The 9,347-nt window shown below is 40.2% G+C and overlaps 1 pseudogene; it reads left to right on the forward strand.

The window, feature by feature from the left end:
* Positions 1-2,283: 2,283 nt before the first annotated feature.
* On the forward strand, positions 2,284-2,955 carry LOC149199046 (putative 2-oxoglutarate-dependent dioxygenase SLC1 pseudogene; annotated as a pseudogene).
* Positions 2,956-9,347: the final 6,392 nt, after the last annotated feature.

The raw sequence follows: 9,347 nt of genomic DNA on the forward strand, positions 1-9,347 counted from the left end.
ATGGTATCATAGCCTTCCACCGAACTCTATACAGAACTGGAGTGCATTCAAACACATGTTCCTTGATAAATTTGTTGATGACAAGACCCCAGCAATGTTAATCAAAGAATTGGGAAGTCTGAAGATGGTGGGAAAAAAAAAAGTAAAAGACTTCAATTAGAGGTTTACACGCATATTGAACAACTATGCAGCGGACACTAAACCTCATGACTCATCATTGTTGATTACTACATGTCCGCACTGCTGACCAACATTGCGCAGTTCATCAAGCAAGCTGTGAAACCAACACTCTTAGAAAACTCTGAAGAGGCTATTATTGTTGAGAAATCCTGCGTGTAATTGGAGTCATCATGGACGATGCATCACCAAAAGACTCCAAATATGTGAGAAGGAAGTCCCAAGTGATGGTGAGAAAGGGTAGAGACAAGGAAGCAACTGATATTGAGACCCTCACTTGCTTGGTCAAGAACTTGACTATGGAAGTGCCTGAGCTCAAACAATGGAAAACAAACACATTTGCAAGAAGCCATTTGCCCAAGAAGAGACAGGCAAGCATCTCATCAAGCAGCAACTGGTCCTCTCCAAACAATGTGTAGAGCTCTGTCTTCCAAGTTGAACAATGTGCATATCCTAAGTTCTGCTCATTCCACGAAGAAAATCACCCTAAGAACTCTTGTTCAGACTGGAAGCAAGTCGCAAACTTTGTATGCAGTCATACTTTCGATGTGGAAAATAGTGTGCAGGAGCAGTCAGAAGACATTGATGATGAACAAGAGGTTTCACTTGATGAACCATCAAGTTCTGGGCATGTGGTGAATGCATATCAGTGCCCACAAGCAAGGTCGAAGACGAACACTGAGAAGCAGCCCCGAAAGAAAAATGACCGATATAATCTCAAGAGCAAAGGGGCTCCCCTTACACTTGGGGAAGCACAAGAAAAGATGAGATTATTGTTGAGGAAGGCTGATCCACTAGCGGCCCTAAAGTAGAAAACAAAGAAAAAGTCTGGGAAGATAGCAATGGGCAAAAGCACATCCATGAGCAGTAATCTGAAAAGTACTATGTCGGACGACATGAAAGTCCGTTCTACCTAATACACCTTGGTGAGTCTACCCCTCCGAAATACAACATTGTACATGACATGAAGAAAAATTGAGCGAACATCAGTTTGATCGAGTTATCTAAGATCCATAGTTAGAGATACGTCCTGCTGTGTGCATTGGGATAGACAGTAATGGGCAAAGCAACCTCTACTAGCAAGGGAGAAAGCACACCTCTTGGATCAATTTCCACTGTGCTCAACACACTCCGGATGGAAGAAGAAAACTCAAGTTTCCCTCCATTCCTGCTATGATTCGAAATATTTAACTGCAATGTTCACAACTGATTGGTTGATTCTAGAGTGGGAGCTGTTAGAGTCGGTCTTTACATCCCTCCGTCAGAGATCATTTCGCTTATTGCATTTCATTTTTAGGTGTCTCGCTCGATTCACTTAGTTACATTCCACTAGGGACATGCCATTATCTGACGGAAAGGCCTTGTCATTTATCCCCCTCATGCCTTATCCTGCTGGCTCAGGTTTGTTCATCAAATCAATTTTAAGGTTATTTACAGTCCTGTTTGATGTCTAGGTCAGCAAAGAATTATTTTAGTCACTAGGTCTAGGGTTCGGTCTTCAGAATGTCCAATAATACCAGCAGGCCAGAGGGAGGTTCAATATATGTTTTCATTTTGAAAATTTCATCATCATACTGATTGACCATGACTTTTCTTCAAAACCCCGTTTTGAAAAAAAAGTCGTCTTTTTGTCTTTTGAAATAATTGCCATGTATATTTTCAAGGTTTTTCGGTTTAAAATGTTCAAAGGTAGCCTCTAGTCATTTTTTTCCGAAATCTAATGCCACCACCCTTGTAAAAGTTGACAAGATTCATCATCAACTCAAAAATCAGTGGAAACAAAGAACAGAGTATGTATTAAAGGTGTAAAGTGTCAAAGTTCAAAATATTACAGAAATGGGTTTGTCAAATAAAATTACTTTGTATACATGAGTTATTTTCACATTCAATGATCCATATACGCGCCAAAGACATTAGCAAAAGCCAAGATAAAACAAGGAAGTGAAAAAATGAAGTTTTGAAGCCAAACTGTGTGTTGGATGAGTGCGCGATGCATTGGGAGCAGGCGCGGTGCATCCACAAGACGTGGCGCATTGGGCCCATTCTAACTATGTTAATTTTCTCTGGCGCGGTGCACAGAGTTGACGCGACACACTCGGTGTGCACATGGCCCACATAGCCTCCAAGCAGGATTATGCCACTACTACATCAAATTTAAAAAAACGAATCCAATTCTTTTTCTGCAGGAGCGTGGTATCATCATATAGCAAAGACGTGAGGCGGTTGTTTGTGAGAATAATGAGTGTAATGGTGGAGAGCTTGGGATTGCCCCACAACAAGTATATTGTAGAAAACGGTTTCAGTGATGAGGGCAGCCAAGTTATGGTTCTCAATTACTATCCTGCTTGTCCAGAGCCAGAGCTTACCTTAGGCATACCACCGCATTCAGACTATGGCTGCATTACCGTTCTCGCTCAAGACTCGATTGGAGGCTTTCAAGTGCTCCATGAAGGCCAATGGGAAGCAATACGACCATTGCCCAAATCTTTAACAATAAACATAGGCGATCATATAGAGGTTCTGAGCAATGGAAGATACAAGAGCGTGATGCACCGGGCAGTGGTGAACGCAGAGAAGCCGCGTATATCGGTGGCGGCTTTCATGAGCTTGCCTTTTGAAGCAAACATTGGTCCTGCACCCGAGGTCACTGATGAACACCACCCGCCAATATACCGCGACACAAACTTCGCCGAGTTTATGAATCTACTGACTTCCAAGGGGTACAGAGCAGGTTCATTCTTGGATTCCATTCGGCTTAATGCCCGCGACAACAAATAAGATCACCCACAAAGGCAGGATGGTCACTATAGAATTATCATACCATCCTATGAATACAAACACAGGCCTGATATATAGCTAGAAACTGCTGGATTAACTAAAATAAAATCTACCACCTTCACCTTATGCATGTCATCGAATCGTGTGTTTGTAAAAAATTGTGTCAGTGAATAAAAAATTCAGACAAATGCTGGAGGGGTTGATGGGAAAACTACAGCTATCTCAGGGCATGGCCCAAGAGGTCCAAGGAGTGTCAGTTTTTATCATGGGCTGGGATTGGAAGAATTCCGTTTCCCTTCATTAAAGGCAAAATTCAAAACTATTTTTATTAAAAGTTAGCTTTCATTCAAACGGAAAATGTAAAAAGATAAAATTCAAAGACTGAAAGCCAAAATTAAAATGAAAAATACCTACCACAGCAGAGAAATAGGAACATATTGCTTATTTTGTCCTCAGTCACAATTTCATGGGATCCACACTACATTTTTTTCCTTTTAATTGGTCATCAGAGAAATTAAAATGTAACTTTGTTCTGTCTTTAGAAATAGATGGTTGACTCTTTTTCTATCTTGAGGATTTCAGTTGAAATAGCTCCCTATTTTCATCGATCTGTTTTCCCACCTCTAGGTTTATTTATTGTATTGAAAATCATTTGTAAGGGTCTGAGTTCTGGGAGAAGTGTGGAAGAAAAACTAGCGTTTCATTGCACAGTTCTGGCAGAGAATTAATGAAATGATGCAGCTCTGATTCATGATATTCATGTGGTATGAGTTTAGCAGATGTTTCTTCTTTTTGTTTCATATGTATCTTGTTATGTTTTACTGTTCATTCATAATCATTGCTAGTTGAATGCTTTTAAGTAAGAAAGGTACAATCCAGTTTATTTCTCTTCCTTGGGAAAGCATTCATGTTCTGTGTGTCTTCTTCTATCTAAAAAGGATTCATTATATATGCCCTTTTCAGCTTCTCAATAGTCTTTCCACTCCACATTACTTCAATTTGATTGCTAAACTTCCTGCCTATCTTGCCTCATGAAACACTCTGTGTCTTCAATTTAATTTCTCAGCTCATGTTGTTCTTTGTCCCATATAGCCCTGAAAACTCAGTGATTTATTAAACTACCTCTTTCATATTTACTTACTAGCCTAAAATCAATATCCATTTTGAGTCATCTCAGACCCTATTGCTTGTTTTACTGAGTGTGACCTGGAGAGCACCCTCTCCTGTCCTCGTAGGGCTAGCTACGAGGCTGAGCGTGGTTTGTGGTTATCCAGAATTTTGCCTTCCTTCAGCCTAAGGCAGATTTAGGCTCTAATAGGAGCTAACATCATGTCACTCTCCATTGCGAAAAAGATCAATGCACAATGGAGTGAGACATCTGCGTGAATCATATAGTTTGATCGAACATCATTACTAGCCAATGGTGAACTATTAGACATGATCATCCGACTATCTCATGATGGGAAATTCCACCAATGCATCAACATAGTTGTTGTGGACATACCAGAAGCATATGTTCTACTACTCAGCAGAGACTGGTCAAGCAAGCTAGACGAATATTTTTCTATAGACTAGTCTTACATGTGGCTCCCATACAAGGGAAAATGCAACCAGATCCAGGTGTTATCTGATAATTATATGAAACATAATGTCACTTCCCTTAATGCTGAGAATGAACCATTGGCCTTTGCAGAACTCATGTTTGGAAACTGCCTCCTTGAAACAACATTGGGGTGTTATCCTACATGGTCAGCTCCAAGCCCACTAGACACATAGTTGGGACTTTTTCCTTGCCCAACTCATGGTAGTGAAACTTGCACATTACATTGTACCAGTAGTAGTGGTAGTAGCAACAATAGTAGTAGTAGTAGTACTAGCACATTAAGCGGTCTGTGTACAGACAAGTTGTGGACCATGTACTTTGATGGATCAAAGACATAAGACGACTCAGGAGCCGTGTTTTTCTTGATCGACCCTTACAACACGAAGCATCTAGTTTGAAGTCGCTTGGAGTTCAAGTTCATGAACAATTTTGCTGAGTATGAAGCACTCGTGTTAGGCTTGCATAAAGTCATCAGCCTTAATGTGGTCGCGCTCAAAGTGTAGGTGATTCATAGATAGTGGTATGATAGGTACATACCACCATTCATTGTTTTTCATCACATATCAAAAGTTACCAGCAAGAGGTATGGCAACTAATCTCAAACTTCCAACCATTTAACATCATTATTGTACCATGTACACGTAATGCAGCTACCAATACTTTAGCAAATGCAGCTTCAAGAATGTCACCTATTAGGGATAGATTTACTATTGAAATTTTGTATAAGCCATCTATCCTATATAACATAGCTAATTTATGTGTGTTTAATGATGATCAATAGATACTGGATTTCATGGCCAATGCTAACATCTTCAAATATGTAGCGATAGATGATGACGAGCATGAGCGCTCTTTGCAAGCAGAAGCTGGTAACAAGAAAGGCCACCTTATCAGAAAAGGCATGGAAACATTGGAAAATTTTTATGACTTGCAAGAACATTTTCAGGGGCCAAGGAATAGCAAGACCCACAGTTCCACCATGAGGCATGAGTTGATAAACTTGGGAACATAACAAGATTCAAAATTTGTCAATATTGGTACTTGTTTTACACAGCAAGAGTGGAGAACCTTTGTCTGCTTGTTCAAACAATACCGAGATGTGTTCGCATGGACGTATGATGATCTAAAAACTTATGACATGCAGATCATCCAACACATTATCCCGATCAAAGAAAGGGTCAAGCCATATAACCAAAAGCTGAGGAAAGTACATCTGTCACTTGATCCCCTCATACAAAAAGATATCACTAAGTTGTTGGATGCACAGATCATATAAAAATTTCTTCATTCCACATGGATTTCAAATCTTGTTCCTGTACGTAAGAATTTTTGGGAAATCCTCTTGTGCGTCAATTTCCGTAATGTAAAGCACACCTAGGAAAAAGACAACTACCCCGTTTTGTCTATGGACCACATTTTTCTAACAGTATCTGGGACTCATATGTTTTCTCTTCTTGACGATTTCTCATGATACAATCAGGTCCTGGTAGCAAAACTTGACACACTTAAAACTACTTTCCGTACCAAGTGGGGTATGTTTGCTTACTGACGAATGCCGTTGGGGCTTGTAAATGTAGGTGCAACCTTTCAGCGTGGCATGTACATCACTCTTCATGAAATCATCAGGCAGAGAATAGTGGTATACATCGAAGATGTGACTCTATACTCAAAAATAAAAGAAGACCACATATGCCATCTGAAGAAAATTTTTGAGCAATGTCAGAGATACAGGATTTCCTTGAATCCCAAAAAGAGCGTATTCACAGTTTTGGAGGGGAACCTTCTTAGACACATTGTTTCCAAAAGTGGGATCAAGGTGGATCTGGACCAGGTCTATACTATTACACAGATCCCTCACCCAGCCAACAAGAAAGCCATGCAGTCCTTCTTGGGCAAGATAGACTTCCTCCAAAAGTTCATCTCGGATTATGGGAAGATAGTTAAGCCCATGAAGGACATGATCAAGAAAGATTCAGTCTATAGCTGGGGCAATAGGGAAAAGTATGCATTCTCCCGATCGAGCAAGCCATTGCAGAAGCACTTGCGCTCTATAGCTCAGACTTCAAGAAGGATTTATTGCTATTGTGGTGAAGTAAAATTATAAGTGCGGACATGAACAAATTCCTCTAGCCCGATAATGGGTCTAGCCACAATAGATACATTCTATGGAAGATTTCCTTATGTTAGAATCAATCAAGAGGGCCTACCTCTTGGTTGCTTATCCTACTTGATGATGTCCTTGCTTGCTCGCTCCAATAATCTCTCGCTTCCTTCTTCAAGCTCCTGAAACAAGTAAATGACAACAACACACAAACATAATAATAGACAAATTGCAATTCAACCTACTTAACAAGTCAAGAAGCATTAAGACACGAATATGTAATATTAAAAAACATGTAGCAAATCAATCGATAGTTTCATTTATCAATGTTCAAAGAGAGATTGCAACCATTCGTCTTGACATCACAGTCTTCCTCTAACAAGACCAGGTTCCCACATACTTCTGCTAGCACTTCATGATGGCTTCAAACAACAATAGTTTAAAGAATCTTCCCTTTAGGCTTCACTCCAAACCAAACACACTTCTCCCTCACGCAACTAGATGGCTACAACTAGTAATAACTTGCTTGTCTAAAATAGTATATTCACACTCAGCCAAAACTCTAACTCTGATTTTCACACTAGTTTGTGCTTGGGAAGAAGGGAGGTTTATATAGGAAAGATGGATGGGAGATGTATACTCTTCTCATGGGAGAAGGACTTATCCCTTGGGGTAGTTCAATCATTATAGGGGAAAGGAGCCTAAACTCTCATCCTAGACCCCATCCGGCCAAACCATTTACCAAACTTCCGTTACGGAGCTTCTAGAGATGGAAGCTTTAGCTCTAATTGAAAAAAATTTCCATAACAGGACCGGTGTGATTGGAACATAGCTCAGTCACACCGATCGGTGTGGGGAATAATGCTAATCTCTGCACATCAGCATGGGGGAGACAAAGGTCATTAGCGTTGGCCTTGTAAATTGGGTAAAAAAAAGTTTCAGGGGAAATGGTGCAAAAGGGAAACGATCTACTCATGAAGAGGGACATAATGGTAGTTTCTCCATGAAGGAAAAGCATGCGGGGTTCATTGTAGAGGTCCTCTAGGATCAAGGAATGGAGAGTACAGGGACAATGAAATTTTTTTGTGCAACAGATGCCCCATAAAGTATGAATACCGAGCCGGAGTGAGGGATGAAATGCTTTATAAATCAGTGCAGGGAACTGGTCTGCCATCGGAAAACCTTTAAGAAAGTAGAAATACATATACATAAAATGAGATCTCTGTCAAATGATACATGAATAATGGCATGGACACATCCATCTAGAGAATGATCATGTAAATGGATACAGGCATGGGCGTAGTGATCCGTCAAAGAGGATCATGATGAAACCAAGGTATGGTCGTAGCCATCTGATAATGAGAAGGATCACATATGACAACTCATGGTCTGGTCGCAACCAGCCATCTGAAAGAGACATGCATATCATTATAGCCATTTCACACCACTTTTCAACTTGGAATTTTTGTAATTTGAGTCCAGGGTCATGCGCTCCAACAAGCCTTGCTCAAAGTACAAATTCTAGCATGCGAATAGACTTGTTGACATCGAACATGCTAGAAAGTCACTTGATTACCAGTCAATGATGTAAATTGTTAAAAAGCGTGAAACGACCAATAATGATAATGGTAATCAAGGTAATATTAGTGCAATTCAAGGAATGTGAATACAAGAACTGAAGTCGAACACCCGTGAAATCACTCGATCGAAAGCCAATGATGTGAACTTGTCATCAAGTTCAAAGAACTTGCCATTGAGGTATGAAAGCTCTAAGGTACTGTAAGGGAGTCTCTTGGTCAACTTCCCAGATAATGAGGTGAAATCGATGGAAAGTGACTGTGTCGAAGGAGGGTGATAATGAATCCCACATCATCGACGCGAGACAAGATGATGCAAAATGATTTTGGATAATACAAAGAAACAAAGGTAAATGTAACTACAGAAGGACAACTCTTGAACATATTGGAGACACAACTGGAATTTTGGTAGCTTTTGGATCCATAGGATCGGTCGTCATGATGGCATCGCAGAGATCAAATGGAAGGAAAAATGAACGGCCCAAACCGAGGAAGGTCAACTATACAAAGGGAGGATATCCAAACCCAACACGAAGCAAAGAGTGTCATGTTCAAGAGTGAGCTACTGACATGACTCGATAGATTTCCAAATTTTCCCCCACCATTTCTAGCAAGTACCCCTATTATTTTTTAATCACAGGCTTGAAGGGGATAGCATATGCTTGCACTGTAAGTTCATCCTTCAGATGAATCTAACCTAGTAATTTTAATGAGCCCTAGGAAGGAGAAGCTCATGTTCGTCATGGTGAAGAATCCGATGTCATTTAATAGTTTAACGAGTCAGACAAAGGTGTAACTTGATATCTTTTTCATGTTTAGAGAGTTTGAAAAAGACATGTAAAAGAAAACTCCACAAGGTCCCTTTTCATAAGTTTATGTCTCTTGAGCCCGAAAAGATAGAAAACAATAATTGATATAACTGCTTGACCATTTCACTCAAGGAGTAGCTTTTTCATAAATAGTGCCTCCCAACCCGAAAAAGGGGTAAACTTAGACTGGGTGCACGAAGTTTTGCATCCATTAACAAGTTCGAAATGACAAGGGCTCAGCAATCTTTTTATTTTCAAAGGGTCGGAAAAGAGCTGAAAGCGGACCCACCTGTTTTATTCTT

Source organism: Pinus tabuliformis, chromosome 2_1 (assembly GCF_031772625.1).
Source record: "Pinus tabuliformis cultivar Carrire ecotype Pingquan chromosome 2_1, CPIR1, whole genome shotgun sequence".
In the NCBI taxonomy this organism is placed as follows: Eukaryota; Viridiplantae; Streptophyta; class Pinopsida; order Pinales; family Pinaceae; genus Pinus; species Pinus tabuliformis.